The 20,799-nt window shown below is 41.3% G+C and overlaps 1 protein-coding gene and 1 pseudogene across 1 annotated transcript in view; both read left to right on the top strand.

Moving 5' to 3' along the window:
* Cntnap2 (contactin associated protein 2) overlaps positions 1-20,799 on the top strand; it is a 2,029,549-nt gene that overhangs the window by 1,646,519 nt on the left and 362,231 nt on the right. The window lies entirely within an intron of this gene.
* LOC121137784 lies at positions 11,104-11,241 on the top strand (annotated as a pseudogene).

The raw sequence follows: 20,799 nt of genomic DNA, 5'->3' as shown, positions 1-20,799 counted from the left end.
TTATTGGCATGGCAAATAGAATTTCCCTGTCTTTTTTGAACCATTTGTGTTCATAACTTACATGGTCTACAGTTAAGAAAAATGTAGAAATAGTAGCGAGTGAGATAGACAATAGCACCTTAGGCAGGCAGCAAATATGTTGAAGGTATTATTTATGATAATGTCAAGTACCATCCTGAATAAGAGGGGCTTCTGTGGAGCTCCTTGATTCCATTTCCTGAAACAAAATTGAAATCCTTATAAAATGAAGGACTGTAATCGTGGAAACAAATGATGCCTGGTGAGAGAGGAAATTAGCCATCTTTAAATTTATGAGCATGAAGATATATATATACATATATATATACATATAATCTTCATATATATCATATAGATATGATAATACTCATAGATACATGTGTCTAAGCAAAACTCTTTGGATCAAGGAGTCCTTGAAATAAAAGCATTTATCTAGACATTACAGGAGTTTTCCAGAAAAGGACCAGACCCTGGTGTTCACTGACACAGCTGGGTAGAAGAAAGTAACTGGGTTGGCTTATGTATATATGTATATAACAACACTTCAAAGGATACAAATATAAATGCATTAAAGAAAAGCCTTAAGACCTGTGTTCTCTGAAATGAAAGGAGTCATTGAGTCATTACCGTTGTTTTGCAAAAGAGGACCAGGTGGTAAGACAAGATTGTGCAACCACCAGCAGTGAAGCCAGGTAGTAAAAAAACAAACAAGCAAGCAAACAAAATTGTTCCGGGAACTAAGAGCCAAGAGCGTTTTTATTAGGAACTCCTGGGAGGGCAAGCACAGAACATTTGCATGGAGCATACACTGATGGTGGGTAAGAGGGCCAGGTCATCTTGAACCAGGAGGAATTGGGTGTGGAAGGAGCCCACTGGAAAAAGTGCTTATTGATTCTGGCTTGGTTGGGCTTAGATTATACATAAGCAAGAGGTGGCGGTGCTACGTGCAGTTGTCAGGCACTTGAGATCAAAGTTCTAACACATTCAAACGAATGGAGCGGGAGAGACGGCTCAGTGCCTAAGAGCACATACTACTCTTACACCCACATTAGGTGAGTTAAAACCACCTGTAACTTCACCACCAGGGAAACTGATGCTGTCTTCTAGCTCCCATGGGCACCAGTACGAATATGGTGCCCAAAACTCCTACACACACACACACACACACACACACACACTAAATAAATAAGTTCTTTTTAAGTATTTGGAACAATCCCTTGGTGGTTTCAGCCCATAGCTGTTCCCTGATCTGCCCCCTTATTCCTACTCTCTGCTCTTTGTAATTAAATTTAGAATATCTTAGAATTCTCCTTTTCTCAAATGCAATGTTCCTAACTGATTGCAGCCCTCAGCCCTCTGCATAAATTATCTCATTCTCTCTCCCTTGGTAGGAAAGCTCTCATTTATAACTAAATCACTTAGCATTTATGGGGAGATGGGCTCTGAATTCCAAAGGAATAGTGCTCAAGTGGACTAAAGGAAAAGAACCCATTTACCACCTAGGGACTTTCCCAATCCTCCTTGATTTTTTAAACTCAGTACTTGAACATGCACTTTAAAAATAAATAGAAGCAAGTCAAGAAGAAAGCACCCACATCCCTTAAGTGGTTATGCAGTTATAAGCTCTTCTCTGCTTAAGAATGGAATGGTTTCGTCCACATCATCAACAACTACCCTGAGATCCAACTTTTGATGACTGCTGCTCCTTCCATTGAAGGGTGCTTTACTAGGCAGCTGGAAGAGTCTAATCACTGCCACCATAATTTTTGCCAAGTGCTTGAAGTCCACACAGGAAACTCAATAGAATCTTTTTGGTCAAGAAGGAAAACACAGTTATTCCCCAGTGTCACTTAAGCACAGAGGTGGCCATCCACAATTGCTCTGTGAACCTGAGAGATGCCCACAAGGATACGAAGAGAGATCACTAAGTAAGTAGTTTTGAAATCCATTACTGAAACACCTCAGCGTGCCTTAGCTTGGAGATCTAGACAAAGACCCCAGTTAGAGAAAGAAAATCTCCCCTGCTTAAAGCAAAGCCATGCAACTGAGCAGGAAATGGCGGCCAACTGCAGGCTGAGCGGTTGTGCCGGAATTAGGGCAGACCCCAGACTGATGTCTGCTCCTGGATTGATGGAATCCCAGCTGAGAGAAGAGGTTACAGTAAAGAAAATTAGGACTGATTTTATATCTACATGACATTCTCATGAGGAAGATGTTTGGACCAGAGATTACCTGTTACTATGTATTAATGTTGAGCCCCATGAGTATACCCTCGAGTTACACAAGCAAGCATGGGTACCGACTTTGCTTTGGTTATGTTTGTTTTCTCCCTTAGAATAAATGTTTATTTATCACAGTACCATGTAGGGCTGCTTAGATGGGAAAAATCTGTGTCTATTAGCATAAAGGAGATGCACAGATCTAACCTCTTTAATTTGCAGAACATCAGATGGTGTTTTGATTTTAAGATGCAAATAGCATCCTTGTTCTTTGCTATGAAGGCACTTTAATGGAATTTTACATCAGATGTGTCAGGGCTAACTTCCCTGGCTGAGCAGCCCCCTGTCACTTCAGCTCAACAAACATAGGAACAGCACTCCTGCCACGAAAAGTGGCACAGTGGGCTCTGCGCTGAAATCCAAGGACACAGATTCGCTCCTGAATGAAGAAGACCCTAGGCAGGAAGATAGGCATCAGTGGGACCAGGATCACAGAGACATTGCCTTTTGCCATTGTTGTGTAGGGATGATCACAGGCTCAATTTGTACTGGGAGTTTGAACCTTCCTGCGATTGCTCAGTCTGTAGCTAATGTACTGACTCACCAGGAAACATCAAACTCCCTATTCCAAGTTGCCCCTTTATATCCCGAGATCTATTCATTCTCCATTTCAATCCCCCATAATGAGCCTTTCCCTTTGAAGGCATAGCCATCTGAGATTGTTTTCTATCTATATGTCAAGGAAAGTAGATATTATTATCGTTGTTATTATTGCAATCAGCAATGCAAATTAATAAGCAACTTTCAAAGCAGATGCTTCAGGATATAGATTCCAACATAATTTTGCAGATCTGGTGAATTAAGATCTGGTTAGTGACATTCTGTATTTTATGAACTCAAGTTTCTAGTTCTTTCTAATTCCCTAGCTCACTGTGTCCGAAGCCTCGACATCTGACGAAGTTTCATGGAAGTGTCCATTTGCTTCCCATTCAAAGTTCAAGATAATGTACTCACTACAGACCAATGAAAGTATTACACCCATCTAGCTTATGAACCAGTGAGTTGACTGAGGTTACTTACAGGAGAATGGTGGTGGTGGTGAGGGAGTTACAATCGCATTACCAAAAAGTCCACCTCAGCATAAAAACTGAAAGACATCCCAGCATAGCATCCCTGATGCTCCCTATACAACTTGCAGGCAGCTCTGAATGTCAGAGAATCTCTACTCCCAAGTAGTAGTTACAAAGATTTAACATAGGGAGGGAAATTGTGAATTTTTTAAGCTTCAGGAACTCACTAAGCCTTGGAAGTTTCATTCACTTCCATTTCACACACATATTCTAGGAGTGAATGTTTCAGTTCAGAGGACATAGCCATGTAACATGAGCCCAAGAAACTGTTTTGAGGACAAGAAATTTGGCAAGTCCCTTGACTGATTTTTGTAGTTTATACTGAAGTATAAAATTATATAAGCATATAACTCTATCATTCAGGCATTAGCTTTCATTAAATTCTCTGGTCTCTTATACCTATTTAGTATCTACATGCTCCCCACAGAGGACCCCAAAGAAAGGTCTCAGCTCCTCCTAAGGAAGGCTTTTTATACTACAGACCCTCAATGACACTGGCTAGGACACCTCTGCTGCCTTTGCCAACCTTAGTGCATGATTCATATTGATTGACATCTTCTGATGACTTTGATAGGACCTCCTCACCAAGTATATTCCTTCCTACTTATCGACTCCATGCTATCTCTCCATGCAGATGTCACAAAGGCTACTCCAAGGAGTCCAACTCATGCACACAATCTCCTATAGCAGTACTGTGTGCTTTTCTAGTTTGTATGGGAAAATCAGTTGAAGGTTATCAGGGGTGGAATGATGGAAGAGAAATCACACAGCTTCATAAGAGACACCATTTCCTAAAAAACACATTCTTATTCTGCTTACAAAATCATGATGCTTATTACTAAATTCTTGGAAAACAGAGCAGTGTTAAAGAAAGAAAACATTACCCTGATCATACAACCAGGCTGACACCTCAGGGAGTCATGGTGGAGGAACATTTGTTAGTCAAGAGGATTTTTTTTCTAATTACATAGATATTGCTTTGTGTGTGTGTTTGTGTGTGTGTGTTGCTTGTTTTTGTTTGCTTGTTTGTTTGTTTGTTTGTTTGTTTGTTTGAGATAGTCTCACTGTATATAGCCCAGGCTGGCCTCAAATGAGAGATGTTCTTGCCTCAGCATCAGTGCTAAGTTTATAGGAAGTGATCATGGATTTTTTAATGAGAATTTAGGACCTTAGTTGTAGTATTTTAATAGGAGAATTCTACCAAGGGTGGTGTTTCTACAGCCTCTTTCTCAGTAGATTTGTTGTCATACAGTTTTCTTGAGAAACAGATGTTCAGAAGAAAGCATACCCTTCTGTAGTTATCTACAACAACAATAATAAGTCTTACTCATTTTGAATTTGAAGGTTATAATCAGGAATGATACTTCCTCTGGATGAATTCATTCATCATGTATTATAATGTTATGGGACACAAATACAAGGTCTCCTGATAGACGGTGAGAATGTATTATACTGAAAACAGCAATTCTGTAGCCACCCTGACCAGGACTTGGTGGGGATGCTTCTCTTCTGCATAAGATTGCCCAAAAAGCTACTGAAACATTCAGAAGGGAAATTAAGGTTTATTTTTCCCTAAACAACCCATCAATACATTGTGACACTGACTAAGTTTATCCCAGTTCATCGAGCAAACAAGGAAACTTAGATTCCAATAAATCTTTCAAAGTTAAATAGCTATTCTAGAGACAATAAAATTATATCTATATTTTTTTCATGGGAGTTGGAATTGTTACAATGTTTCTATGCTATTATATGAAACTGCTACTTGTGTTAAAAATTGATAGCAGTTAAATGGGGAAGACGTAAACAATATTCATAGTATGTATTACAATGAAATCCTTAATCGGTTCCACAAACTGTCAAATTTGGCTTTATTCTTTACTATAAATATATTCTAATTGTAGAATCAGACTAGAATGTAACTAGTAGCCAGTGTCTGACAGGAATCTAAATGAGTTGAGCTACAACAACCAGGGAGACACTACTCAATTTGCAAAGTTGTCAAGAACTAATAAGGAAATGTCCATCTGTGCTAGAGAGATATAAAAACTGATCATGGCAGACTCTACCCAGTGAATAGCGCAGGCTCGTCCTTTTTACTTGCTTTCAAATATACATGGCAATTTGGAGAAAATGTTGCCTCTAGACAGGAAAAGGACCTCCTGGTCAAAGGAACACACGTGTTATCCATGATTCTGTAGTCCGAGGTTTTCTGGGTTTGATATTCTTAAGGCAGTTAGCAATATTTTTAATCTTCTATTATAAAATTTTGTAAATCACATACATTTCCTGGAAAGTCAGAAGGGGACATTCACGGATGCACACTTGATCCTAAGAACACTTGGACATGCCAAAATATCTACCTGCTCTCTGTAAACTGTGTTTTCTCATAGAGAAAAATAGCATGATGAGTACCTGCAATTTCTGACACCAATTTTATACCTAATTTCTGTGGATATATGAATATCTACAGGACACTCAGACTAATTGAAGCTAACTATTGATTTATTGAACTGTTCGTTGTACTAGTTTATGAGGCAAATGTAGGCTGATGATAGCCATGGCCAACTTCCCACAATTTTTTTCAATATAGTTTATTTAATTATAGTATTTATGGTTGTGAGATAGAATGGAGTGATTATTTGTTCTGGGGCAGAGCATTCATTTCTAAGGGAAGACAGTATATATAGGCACGTTATTGGTTTAGTTAGAAATGTATTTCAAGAGAGAAGCAAAGGACGTAGAAGAAGAGAGGCTAAGATGAATGGGAGGGACTTGAGTTCCATTTGACTCTGCACTGTGTGTTCAAGGCCAGCTCCTACTTACTTCTGAGAAAAGAGTAATCTGTCCCAGTTCAGGGATTTCAAGGTAGCTTCCAACAGAGATGGCTGTCACAGAAATGTGTGTCACGCATGTTCATTTGGGGCTTGAAGAGAGGTTGGTTCACATCACAAAGCCTTAAGCCGGCGGTTGTCAACCTAGTGCTGCAACCCTTTGATACTGTTCCTCAATTGTGGTGCCCCCTCCCCACCCATAAAATTATTTCATGGCTACTTCATAACTGTAATTTTGACACTGTTGTGAATCAGAATGCAAATATCCGATATGCAAAGTTTTTGATATATGATCCCAAAGGGGTTGTGACCCACAGGTTGAGAAACACTGCCTTTAATATTGTTACAATCTGAGCTTCCATGGAATGAGGCATATGCTTCAGCTCATTCTCCTAAGCTAGAGTTGTAAAGAAACTGGGATGTGGACTCCTTTACCTCTAAATGGATACTAAGCTCCTAGAATACTGAGGACCCATAAGCTCAGGTCATCTTTCAGCCTTGAAGCCTCCCGGTGTTATTTAATGGAAGTTTTCTGCTCTCTTGTTTGTATTTGTACCAACTATTATTTCTTTTCTACTGCAGTGATGAAACACCATGGCCAAGGAAGCTTAGAGACAGAAGGGTTTATTTGACTTACAGTTCCAGAGGGTGGGAGTCCATCTTGTTTGTTTTGTTTGTTTGTTTTTCCGAGACAGGGTTTCTCTGTATTGTTTTGGAGGCTGTCCTGGAACTCTCTCTGTGGACCAGGCTGGCCTCGAACTCACAGAGATTCGCCTGCCTCTGCATCCCGAGTGCTGGGATTAAAGGCATGTGCCACCATGCAGGAGTCCATCTTGGTGGCAGGCAAGGCATGGAAGGTAAAGCAGCAAACACCAGAGGCTCCCATTTTTTGAACTGCAAGCACGAAGCAGAGAAAGCAAACCAGAAATGCCCAGTGTCTTCAGCTTCTCAGAGTGTGCGCCCCAGTGACACACTTACCCCAGTGAGGCCACACCTTCTACGCCTAACCAGTGAGGACTACCAGCTGAAGGTCGAATGGCTGCAACTATGATGGACGTCCTGTTCACACCGCTGCTGTAGCATGGGTTCACTTGTTGCTCTCCCTACACAGCAAACTACTTTCAGGCAAGAATTAGCCTGGCTCACACTTTCAAAGGTGTCAATCCACGATGACACTGAAGGTGGCACAAAGCAGTTTACCTAAAGATAGATCAGGAAACACTGAGTACCAGAAGTCGCTAGGAGAAGATAAAGCTCCGCAGACACACCCCTTCTGACCAACTTCCTCCTCCGCCCGGAGGCTCTCTACTTTCATTATCTTCCAATAACGTCATCATATCCTAATAATAGATTAGCACACTAATTTCATCAGAGCCCTTAGGATCTGACTGTCTATAATCTCATCCGAGACACGCCCAGGTGTTTGCTTCCTGAATCCCCTAGGGTCTCTTAATCCAATCAAGCTGATAACCAAAATTGCCCAGCACGGTATTATTCTATTGGTAACCATATGTTCCGTGGTCGGCTCTCTTTCTCACCTTCTCCTCCCCATAGTGTGGGCGGTATCAGAGCGGGATTCTGGATCCCTGCTGTGTTTAAATGTGTCCACGCCAGTTTGTTCCTTTACTAGTGGAAGGATAATTCTATGAAGACCCCCGCTGCTTTTCCATTAGCACCGAGTCCACATCTCTCCCAGTGTGTCTCAGGCATCTCTGAGCATCTTCCAGGCACCTCGGAGTGAGCCCTCTGTACCACTCTCAGAATCCTCTCTCTTTGCCAAGACCCGCACCTGGGCCTCTCAGTCTAGGTTAGAGACCTTGACTCTCATAATTATGAGAATGTAGTTACCCTTCTTGCCTTGACTCTCATAATTAGGAGAATGTAGTTATCCTTCTTGCCTGTTGGTTCTTTCATGGGGCCTCCTTCGTCCAAGGTATGCCTTGCATCTCTGAAAAACCAGAAACCATTGTACACCCTTCCCCTTGGTACCCTGAGACCCATGGCTGATGAGCAGTGTATCTGATGGTTTTCCCAACCTGGATTATCTCCATACCGTTTGAAGGTGGAACCTGCCTTGATTTTTCTTTGAATAGTTACCAATAACTCTCTCTCTAAAACAAACACACACAAAAAAGAAAGCTGTACAGTCTATACTAAAAACAAAGAAAAGCAAGAGCAATTAATCTTGTTTTTATCACTAGTCTCAGATTAACTACATTTCCAAGTTTACTCTGTATCTATGTGGTTGGGCAGGCATATTTTCCCCCAGGTACATAAAAAGAGCAAAACCAAAAGCACACATTGTGGTTTGTAAAACCAAATGCCTATACTTTTGAACTTTTACTATCGGAGTCTCACTTCACTGATAAATTACCTTTAGGAATTCATATTAATTTTAGTCAAAAAATGTACTGGTAGACACCATTTAGATAATCTTGTTTGTAGCATTTTTTTTAACATTCGAAGGACTAAGGGGATGGAGGAGAAAGTCTATGACTGTGTAGCCCCCAAAATTTTCAACTAAACAGTGTTTTCCTCTCAGTGTATTTATTATACTCCTTTATACCATAGAATCTGAATTAATCTAAAGCAACTATATTTTCCTTTATTGCCATAAACACCTTTAATTACCTTCCTTTGAAGCACTTAGTTGTGACCCAGGATATGTCTGTCTCCTGAGATGAGCATGAACATGACACCCAGCATGGCTAAATGCCACCATAATTAAAGAAAACCCAAAAGGTCAAAGACAAGAATGGGGTAAATGTGAGGCAGCGTCTGCAAAAAGGTACCACCTGCTCCTCTGTGCAGAGACTGCCAATCATCAGACCGGTTCCAGGAGGAGGTTTTTACCTACATTCCTCTCCTCCTCCCGGTGCCCACATTAATCAAGAACGCATTAAGCTCCAGTCAGCCATCCTTTTAGTTCTCCATCTTTTGTAGGCTGAATGAATGTCTAACAGGAAAATAAAAGAGGAAAGTAACGTCAATTCAGCTGGACAAGCAATTCAGGAATGAAGTTGGGCTTTTGACTCCTTCGTGTCCTGTCAATGAAATTTATTAAACACACATGAAGCACTTTGTTTGGTACCAGTGAGTCAGCACACGAATAAGCAGTAAGGCATTCTCCGTGCCCTGGGAGGGTTGGTTGTGTATAAGAATAACACAGATTTATGAATAAGTAGATGAAACGAAGCATGAACAGTGCCATTGCAGAAGTCAGTGTGGGGTACCAGGGGGCCATGGGATTCATCTGTGTGAGCTGGAAGATACCAGGGACAGCCTCCCAGGACTCTGATTCAAAGACCTGTAACAGGAGAAGGAATTCCAGAAGGCTAATGGCAAAGGAGAACTGAGGGGCTCCTACCCGTTTCTTTTAGATAAGTATGAAACCGTTCTACTCTAAGGGTCAGTGAGAAGTTGCGAATGTCACCTGTATCCTCAGACAAGGAAGGCAAGCTCCACAGGGCTGATGAGGGCACCCCTGAGAGTCAGGAAGAAAACACACCTTTCCCAAAGACCAACGGGATTGTTTCCAACTGTCCAGATGTGGGAGCAGACGTCAAACAGGAACAGGAAGCAAACTGGGCTCCCACTCCAGCCTTTCCCTCACTTCATGGCCCTTGCTCCATCGCAGTCCCCTTGCTGCAGGAGGGAACCCGATAAACACGCAACCACTGAGCCGGGCGTTGGTGGCGCACGCCTTTAATCCCAGCACTGGGGAGGCAAAGGCAGGCGGATCTCTGTGAGTTCAAGGTCAGCCTGGTCTACAGATCGAGTTCCAGGACAGCTTCCAAAACAATACAGAGAAACCCTGTCTCAGAAAACAAAAACATGCAACCACTGCTCCCTGGGACCCCCAGTGTTGGGTAAAGCCTTCCCACCAGCCTGGTTCCAGAGCCGCATCAGTCCCAAATGAACACACAGGAGGCTATATTAATTATTAAGCTGTTGGCCGTTTGCTTGGTTTCTTACTGGCTATCTCTGACTTAAGTATTTAACCCATAATGGTTAATCTAAGTATTTCTCTTATGGGAGAAAAGGGTCCAGACATCTTACTTCTCTGGCAGCTACATTGTGACTCCCTGTGTTTCTCTTTCCCAGAATCCTCCTTGACTCCTAGTCTTGCTTCCCTATTGGCCAACAGTGCTTTATTGACATATACACAGGACTTCCCCATCACCCCAGGGTGATCTCCCTGGTTTGCTCATCCATCTCCCCTGTGCCTGCCACTGATTTCTTTGTACAGATCACAGATCTGTGCTAAGACCTACATATCACTCACTGTAAAGCTACATACTAGAACCTATAAAGAAAGGGGGGCAGTGTTACTTCCCCCTACAGAATGCGGAGCAAACCAAGTCACTGAGCCTATGGAGCTACTCAAGAGCTGCCAGTGGATACCATGTTTTCTCAACTTGGAATGTATTCATTTTTATTAAATGTGTTTATTCCTATTAAAACTTTACTAGTACCTGTAGGGCACTTTGGCCTTAAAAACAAACAAACAAACAAACTCTGCTTATGTCTATCCAAAGCTCTGCCATCCCTACCTTGAGCCTCAGTGTAGGCAGTCTGCCTTGAAGTCAAAATGCGTGCCACACAGGTATCCATGTTAGAAAGACACAGCTGTGAGAATCAGCATCAGCATGTCTAGGCACCTACTCTGAACATAAAAACAAGCCTTACCTGAGGCTATGCTAGGACCATAACTAGGCAACTCCATTAAACATATTTTTAAATTTTTATTTATTTTTGTTTTTTGCGCATTGTTTTCTTGACTGTATGTATGTCTATGTGAGGGTATCAGATTTTGGAGTTACAGACAGTTGTTAAGTACCATGTGGGTGCTGGGAATTGAACCTGGGTCCTCTGGAAGAGCAATCAGTGCTCTTAACCACTGAGCCAAAAGGAAAGAAGATTAGTACTCACCTTGACAAGGATGGAAGAGGCTCCCTTGGGCCTAACAACACACATATGGTTAAGGCATTGCCACTCACTTCTAAACATTATTAAAAGAGTCAATAGCCAAGACTTCTGAGTTCAGTCACTTTCTTGAATTTCCTTATAACCATCCCCATTCCTTATAACCAACATTAAAGTGTTCATGTATAATGTCACACAGCACAGTCATCTTGACTCTCCTAAGCTTATAGAAATCCAAGGCACTCCATTCTCACTCAAGTCACGGTTCACATTCTCAATATTCTTCTCATTTCTCCATCCCAATGTAAAGAAAAGAGATAAATATCTGTTGGGCAAGGTGCATAATACATCATAGGCTTAGGGATAATCAGCGTTAACCATGCTCAGTTTAGAGACAAACTGTGACTAAGATTTTTAGTGGTGTATTCTTTATTCCAAAGAACACGCTCATGTGTGCCAGTGATAAATGACACAGCTTATGCAGCTCATTGGCCCTTCTGAAACTTGTTTAAATATTCATCCATTGTTTCATTTTGATGAATCTCCATACTTCTTATTCTCACTTTCTGTGAGTGCTGCCTCTTTTATGGGTGGAAGATACTTGCCTGAATTTAAGAAGAAATACCAAACAAAATGTCCAAGCTTTGGAAGACAGAAAAGTTGACAACTCATTTCACACTGCACAGTATGCATCCCACTACACAGTTCTTCTGGGTAAGATGTTTCCTGTATTCAAACAATGTCAAATTACATGATCAGCTTCCCAATTTGTTCAAATGAATCAGGAATGTAGCCAGATATATTTATTATCTGGAGTTTTCTCATATATATATATATATATATCCTATAAGTCTTCTCTCCTTTATCTGCATTTCTAATTTAATTTTCAGTTGGGAATTCCATAATTCTGCCTTATGGAATATTAGTAAATTCCTACAAAACAGGAAACATTCCAGACATTGAAATTATATTTGTGGCAAAGGAAAGAAATCTTACAGGAACAACTTAACTAGAACTTTTACCACCAGAACTCTTAAGGTCCCTCAAATTCAAATAAACGGATGCATGTACTGGGTGTTAGACAGACTGTAAGATCTGGATGTAGAGAGTGCAGCCTTTTTAAGATGTACCCTTGAGAATACAATTTCCAAATATTCCTGACTATACATCTTCGATGGTGATTCATCTGTGTTTTAAGCGTGCAACAAATAAGCAGCAAGAAAGAAAACATACTGCTCTTGGGGAGAACCCAAGTTCAGTTTCCAGAATCCTTCTCTAGCAGCTCGCAACTGCCTGTAACTCCAGCTCCAGAGGATCTGACTCCATCTTACACCCTCTTTGGGCCTTTAGGAGCAAAGAGCACACACACACACACACACACACACACACACACGAAAATACAAACTTTTAGAAAAAGTATACCAGATGACAATAACAGTTGGAGAATTAGCTCAGTGTAAAATGGAAATTTCAAGATACAAAGAACAGAGCCCAGCCTTATGAACAAGCCAGATAGTTTGGAAAGTATGGCTTCCGTGCTCACCAAGCATGTTCCATTCTCTGTTGGTTCCTCGGCCATCTCCCATGCCTGATCAGAGGACACAGTATGACACGTACACCCCTCTAGATCTTAAGGTGTCCATGTATAATACTGGAACCATACTGTATTCAAACTCCCCAGCTTTTGGGTTAGCTCTCTATTACTATCCGAATACAGCACCACAATGCTGCACAAGAATAAGCTGTCAGAAATACAACTTGACTCCAAACATTATCAGTGATTTTCCCCAGAGCATCCCATGAAGGTGTATATTCATCCAGAGGTTAACTCCCCGTTCTACCAACCATGTTTTAACAATCACCTCACCACTGAAATAATAATACTATCCTGCTTCTGACTCTGATCTCTGTGTTGTTGTCCTGAAATGTGGGAACTTGAACCCAATCAATATTATCCAGCATAAGATACTACACATTTTCTCTGAAGCTAAAAAAAATCACCGAGTCTCCCGTGATATGGAAATCTCCTGAGGCATGAGAGCCCCTCACAAATGGCCATCTTTTCCCTTTACCACAGCACCAGCCCTTACCTTAAAACTCATTCTCGCTGGGCGGTGGTGGCGCACGCCTTTAATCCCAGCACTCGGGAGGCAGAGGCAGGCGGATCTCTGTGAGTTCGAGACCAAGCTGGACCGACAGCCTCGAAAACAATACAGAGAAACCCTGTCTCGAAAAACCAAAAAAAAAAAAAAAAACCTCATTCTCCTGTTCTTTCCTTTCTCCCAGCTCCATGGGCTGTTTTGTATCCTGGAAAGGCCCCAAACAGGAGACAAATGCTTGCTATCACCTTATTATGCAAAGCAGTGTAGGGTCCCTGGTTTCAACCTCTCTTCTCTCTAGACTTTTATCTCTGCTACCATTTCTCACTTGCTTCTCTTCTGCAGGTTACAATTGAATTGTAAGTAACCTTCCCCCAAATCCATTCTACCTCATTTCAATGCTAATGAATGAGGGTTGGTAATTAGCCATAATGAGAGGAAACAGCAGCATCCTTTTCATAAAGGGGTGTTTGAAAGCAAACATTTTTGGAAATTATAATAAAATGTCTATGTGGCTATATGACAGACTCCAAGTGTTTAGGGCCTTGCTAGCCGGTTATTATGTGGCAACCTCCCTGTGAGAGTTATCACATTGTATTGTGTGTCCTACACAGACTGTATAAGGGCTTCTTGGCTTGGGAAAAAGATGTATGAAGAAGGCATAGTTAGGAGGAATCCCAGACCCTTGGGACAAAGCAGATAGAAGTCCACCACTGCCTTCCAAGAAGGAGTAGTTAATTTTTCTTTAAATCAGTTTATTGGGCTTTCCTTGTTTTGCTTTTGTTTCTCAGTGTAGAAAAGACAATGAACATGTTCTTTACAGCAAGAATAAAGTGGACCACAGCTTGTCTAGTGGTAAAATAAGTACTGATTTTGGGAGTCAAGAGAATACACAGGCTCTCATCTGGGATCTAACAGTCTTCACACTTTGGGGAAGTTATTACTGTTCTTCAGGTTTTGGATTCTCTTAGGTTCAGAGTTGAAGGCAGCCACCTGCTGAAAAGCTCAGTGAGATGACCATAACCATAACCACAGACACGGCGAGAAAGCACAGGTTCCTCTCAGCATTCGCAGCCCCATCTGCTTATCGAGCTAGCTCTACGCCAATGCTGTCAGCCTTAGACGCAAAGCGAAGGCGTTGGGGAAGATGTCACTCTAGTTCAGGTTATCCTGCGCCCCCCACCCCTCCACCCCCAGGGTGCACATAACTAGGAAAGCAGGAGGTTTCGGGTCTTATAGAGGCTGGCTGCAAGAACTGATTGAAGTATTAGGCATGTGGGCCAGAAATCAGCCGGAGTCAGCACTTCCATCTGCAAGATCTCATTCTCCAAAAGCCTGTGCGGGTTAATATCCAATTTTCTTCCCACCGTGGGGAGTGTATATGAAGATCGTCATGGAACCTGAGTGGAAAAAGCTTAACCAGTAGACCCAAGGTAGCATGTTTACGCTTCCTCTGCTGTTGGGAAGATTTTTTTTTCTTTTTGCTTTATCTTCTCAGTGCAGTCCACTGAAGATTTTGACAGTTTGCAGGTATGAGAGGGCTTGCTAAGAGTTTCGATTCTTAGTCTTCACCCCAAACTGTTGAGTAAAATCTTCCCAGAGGTAAGAGAGCCTGTGTTTTTTAACAAACCCTCTAATCAATCTAACCACTAATTAGAGGGACACAAATCTAATCCCACAGTTTCCTTTTCTTCCTTTTTTGAACAAAGTCACTTACTACTTCATTAACTCGGTTAAGGGGTACTGGAGTCCAGTCAAAGAGAGAAAGGAGGGATTATATGAGCAAGGGGGGGGTCAAGGTCATGATAGGAAACCCACAGAGACAAATTGACCTGAACTTGCAGGAGCTCAATGACTCTATGCTGACAGCTGGGGAGCAGCCTGGGACCAGACCAGGCCCTCTGCATGTGGGTGACCCTTTTGTAGCCTGCCTGGGACCAGACCAGGCCCTCTGCATGTGGGTGACCCTTTTGTAGCCGGGTTTGATTGTGGATCCCGTGGTGGTGGAACCACGATCTATCCCTAGGGCATGAGCCCACTCCACACCATGGGATGCCTTACTCAGCCTTGATGGGCGGGGCACCTTGGTCATGCCTCAGCTGAATGTCCCAGGCCTTGTTGACACTCTATGGGAGGCCTTACCCTTTCTGAGGAGTGGATGGAGGGTGGTTGGGAGGAGGTAAGGGAGAGGCAGGAGGGGAGGGAGAGGGAACTGTGGTTGGTATGTAAAATGAATAAAAAATTTTTAAAAAGGATGAATATTATGGAAGGTAGAAATCTCATAATTTGAGGAGGATTGTGGCCTAAGAGAGCTAGCTGTACAACATAGTAATTATAAATCAGACATTGAAAACTATTTTTGAGGCAAAATCCACTCAGTTTGGGCCTCTTTTCTTGAAAATTATTGATGAAGTTATTATCTATTAATCTAAGAGCCACTCCCAAACCCAGCAAGCAGAGACCTCCGGATCACAACTACATAAGAAGATAGGATTCTAGGGGCCAAGAAAATCGCTAGTCAGTAAAGTATTTGACACACAGGTGGGGACCTGTGAATTCAATTCCCAGGGCCCATCAAGACAGCCAGACATAATAAGCAGATTCAAAATTCCAATCTGGAGTGGCTTAGTCTATTTGGTGAGTTCAAGATCAATGAGAAACTCTCTCAAAAAAGGAAAAATGGATAGCATCTGAAGAATAACGCCCAATGTAGACCCCTGTCTTCAATATGTATACACATAAGCACACACACACACACACAGAGAGAGAGAGAGAGAGAGAGAGAGAGAGAGAGAGAGAGAGAGAGAGAGAGAGAGAGAGAGAGAGAGGGACAGACAGACAGACAGACAGACAGAGACAGAGACAAGCGGGGAATGTAGGACTCCTTCACACTCAGGAACATTCTCTTAATCCTAAAGGATGGAATAATCTCCCAATCAACTAGACCCTCTGGACCCAAAACTCTGATGTAACAATACTCTATTCATTTCAGATAGACATCATGTCGCTGTGAAAGAACAGAAACAGCTCCACACTGCCACCCTAAGCATCCTGACGAGTTCCCTAGACAAGTAGTTCTCAACCTTCCTAATGGTGCAACCCTTTAATACAGTTCCCATGTTGTGGTGATCTCCCAACCATAAAATTGTTTCATTGCTACTTCATAACTGTAATTTTTCTGCTTGTATGAATCATAATGTGAATATCTGATATGCAGGCTATCTGATAGGCGATCCCTGTGGGGGTCACAGCCCACAAGTTGAAAACCACTGCCCTAGATTCTTAGGGACCATGACTCATGTCAAACCAAGATTCATGGCTTCAGAACTGAAATGAATCTAGGACTCTGTGTCATCAAGCAGAATTGCAGATTTTATTAAAGATATTTTTTTATCTTTCGAGACAGGGTTTCTCTGTATTGTTTGGAGGCTGTCCTGGAACTTGCTCTGTAGACCAGGCTGGCCTCGAGCTCACAGAGATCCACCAGCCTCTGCCTCCTGAATGCAGAGTTTAAAGGCTTGTGCAACCAATGCCCGGCTTTTAAAAGATATTTTAACATAGGGTTAAGCCCAAGACTCATAGAGAGAGAGAAAGAGAGAGAGAGAGAGAGAGAGAGAGAGAGAGAGTCTAAAGAAAGGAAAACATGCCCAAGAGCATGAATGTGCACATGTTAGAAACACAGAAAATAAGACACATCCAAGTGTTCATAAGTGCTCCTTAAGAACCAACTGCAATCAATTGTCTAAGCATTAGCCATATATATCCTTTTGGTGGCTTGGGTTGCATCTCAAAATATTGCTAAGGAATCATTTGGTGGTGATAGTGGCTTTTGTTGTTGTTTTAACCTTTCTCTCTCTTTGATAAGTGGGATAAGTAATGTAGGTCCAGAGATGCCCTGGATGGGATTATAATATGGCATGGTTAAACCAAGCGCCACTAGGTTTGCATCAGGGTGTAGTGCTTGTATTGTCTGTAAATAGGGCACCTGGCAGATGGGACTCTTAGAAAATTCAGGTTTATAGATGGGAAGCAGGAAGAAATGCCAACAGTTGCTCATGGTTCTGGAATTCCTGCTTCACTGCCAACAAGAGGCTCCAAATAGATTCCTTTGTGGGGAACTCCTTTTCATTCTCATACCCCTGAGGTTTCCCCTGCTACTCTGCCCTGCCTTCATCAGAATCACAAAATTACAGTGGCTAAGGATGCTACCTCCTAAAAGCACTCCCAACAACTGGAGCCTTTCACTTCTTCACACAGCAAGATTAAGTGAGTTGGGGTCATATATCCAGGACCATGTTGACTTCTGACAATTTAGGATAGGAAGTGCTTGGAAAGTAGACATCTCCCAAGATGAAGTCTCTGTCTGAAGTTATGAAACTCTTGATGTTTCCATACTAGTAGACAGCAAACTTTCTCTTTTAAAGTAGGGGAAAGGAAGCTACACCAACATGGTTATTACTTGATCCAACTTGGAGAAACAATTAGTTTATTGAGGTTACTTACAGGAAGATGAATGACCCAAGGTAGCTGCTTTACCCAAAAACAAACCACTGAATAAATAAAGACTCAGAACTAAACTGTAAACCTGGAGCTCCCTATAGGACGTAATAGACATATTGGCTGGTTTGAGAGTCTCCTCTCTCCATCAACTGTTGCTACATATTTGTTCTTGCAAATGAGCCTTGTGGCTCTTAAAAGTTTTAGGAACTTCCCAAGACCTGTGAGTTGTTTATTTCCTGAATATCAGTTTTGTTTATTTCCTGAGTCTTAGGGACCTTCCCCCCAAGAATGGATTGTTTTAATTCAGAAGAAATATCTATACAGCACCTATTTTCCCAAATAAAATCTCAATCATATCAATATATTTTGTTATAAATTCTAGTTCTTACTATTAAGATTTTATTATTTCAAGCAGTCATTAGTAGAAAAAATATGCTCTTTCAGAAAGACTGAGATGTATTTTTAAACTATATACTTAAACCTTTTAAAGGACATTAATTTGAATGGAGCTTTGTCCTTCCATCTATGGTGTTGGTAATTTGGCCTTTGGAATTACTCTAGTCAGGTAATGAGGAGCTCAGCGGTGTAAACAAATGTGCAATACCAAGTTTTGTGCTTAATATCAGTTATAACTTGCACCTAGGAACTAGAAAAGCAGCTATAATAAAAATACTCTAATTAGTCTTTGAGGCATTATGTTACAGAAAATATGGGACATATTTTTTTCTTTTGTAGAGCTTGCTAATTGCCACCCAACAATAATATGAATCTTCCTTGTTATGCTTATAGAAAATATATCCTCTAACTTGCACCTAGGAATTTCTAGAGAAATAGAGGAAGTTTTATAATATGTTTATGTGAGTAAGCTACACTTATATAACTACTGAAATTAAAGAACATAACAGTACTCTCCATGAGGATATACTAAAAACACTTTGTGGTTAATGGAGATACTGACATCACTCTGCAATAGGTATTTTACCTGTGGTTCAGGACACCATCTGTACTGTATATTAATTAGAATTTTAAATCTGTAAATGTAATAGCCTGTCTTGACTCTAATTTCAGGAACTATGAATCCATATTACATTTTACCAAGTATAAATGTTCAGGGAAAATATCGAGTAGAAAGTGCTATGGAGAGTGCCTAGCTGTATGCTAGGAAAAGCTGGAATTATCCTGTTGACCAAATGTAAAAATGAAATCAATTATTTGCAAATAAACTCCAAGGAATGATCTTTATGATTGTCAGAGTTGTGGTAAGAAGGAAGAAGGGGGTGTTCCAGGCGTTGGAAATGATTTTTATACCCTAGGTCCGGTGTTTTGATAACATAACATTTTTGCATTGGTGATGCTCAGAGATTAGACACGTATGAGTGGTCTGTGTGTGACTTCTAACATTGGTGTATCCCAAGAAAACAGGACCACCCAGGTACCAGCCCAGGGTCTTGGTTTGTCTGTTGCTTTTCAGCTGTAGAGCTCAGCCCAATGAGCAAGTAGTAGTGGTCCTTCTGGAGTCTTTGTCGATCCTCTTTTGACCTCTCTAATTTGAATTATTCTGTGTCATCTGCAAGTCTTTGATGGCTGGGCCTCAGTGAAATCAGAAACTAGAGTTGCAATTAGCATCTCTTAATCATTCTGCAGACTGTATGCTGCAAAGTGAAAATATTAGAATCCAATTAAAAGATAGGGTAATTGTTAATTGCTTAATATGATGTTATTATTTTTTCTTTTAAAATACAAAGCTAAAGAAAAGCTTGATTATCTTCAACAGTTGCAGTTATCTACAAGTGAGAATAAGACACTATAAATACTACAAAATTCAATGCCAGTAATGCAATCTACTGGAAGAATGCATCATCATGCCAGAATGAAAGAATTGGGAATTTCTCAGATTTGATTTTCATTAGCATTTATTTTTCCTGGCTTGTGTCCCATTCTTTTATTTGTAGAGCTATAAAAAACAAAGATTCCCTTGGTGACAATCTTTAGCAACCTTTTTTTCAGCAGATGAGGAAGTTTGTTCTTTTAGTGTAATATAATGTATATAGTACATTTTTCATTTATATGGAGTTCAAAGATAACTAATTAGTTTAGTGATACAAAGAAAATAATGATTATGGGAATCATTAACCTCAAATTCAATTAGAGGACACTTTTCAAAAGAAAAATTGTTCCCATCAATAATTAAAAATGTTGGCTGTTGGCTTTAGGGATGGGTGAGACTACCCTAGGACCAAAACAAGGGACTCAAACTCCATCCATTTAGTACAAATGATTGTTCAGTGCTTATATACTTCAAGGGTGGGGGTAGAATAGGGGGAAGAGGGAATCATAGGATCGAAGACAGATCAGGCACCAGAGTGACCTCGAGTGATCCAAAGGTATAACATCAATTGGCAAGCTAAGCAATAGTGGAGGGACCTGATAATGAACTTGATGTCTATAACCATCCGGGAGCCTTCATCCTGTGACTGATGGAAGCAGAGGCAAACACACAATTAATCACTGAACTGAACCCAAGGAACCCAGTGACAGAGAGAGAGGAGTGATGAGCAAATTGGCAAAGAATGGGCTGGCAAAACCAGCAGAGACAGCTGATCTGAACAGGGGAGAGCTCTTGGATCCCAGACTGACAGTGGGGAGGCCAGCATGGGACTGATCTGGACCCCCAAATGTGAGTGTCAGCAAGAAGGCCTGGGCAACCTATGGGGCCCTGAGCTATGGATCAGTGTCTATCCCTGATATACAAACAGTCTTCGTGTGCCTATAGCACAAAGAGGGATGCTCTCTCAGCCTGAACTCTTAGGGGAGTGCCTGGACCCTACCCAGAGTAAAATGACAGACTCTGATATCCCCTATGTGGAAGGATTTGGCAATAGGGTGGGAGGGTGGGGGGAAAGGGGAGTGTGGGAGGAGGGGAGGGAGAGGGAACTGGGATTGACATGTAAAACAAGCTATTTAAAATAAAAAACTATTGCTATCCTAGAGAAAAGCAAAAAAAAATGTCTAAAGGGTGTTAAGACATCATTATGAGGTCACCTATTGGCATAAATGTTAAACTTTTACCTTT

Source organism: Mesocricetus auratus, unplaced genomic scaffold (genome assembly GCF_017639785.1).
Source record: "Mesocricetus auratus isolate SY011 unplaced genomic scaffold, BCM_Maur_2.0 Super-Scaffold_100694, whole genome shotgun sequence".
NCBI lineage: Eukaryota > Metazoa > Chordata > Mammalia > Rodentia > Cricetidae > Mesocricetus > Mesocricetus auratus.
The sequence above is the reverse complement of the archived record's forward strand: the minus strand, read 5'-3'. Positions and strand labels throughout refer to the sequence as shown.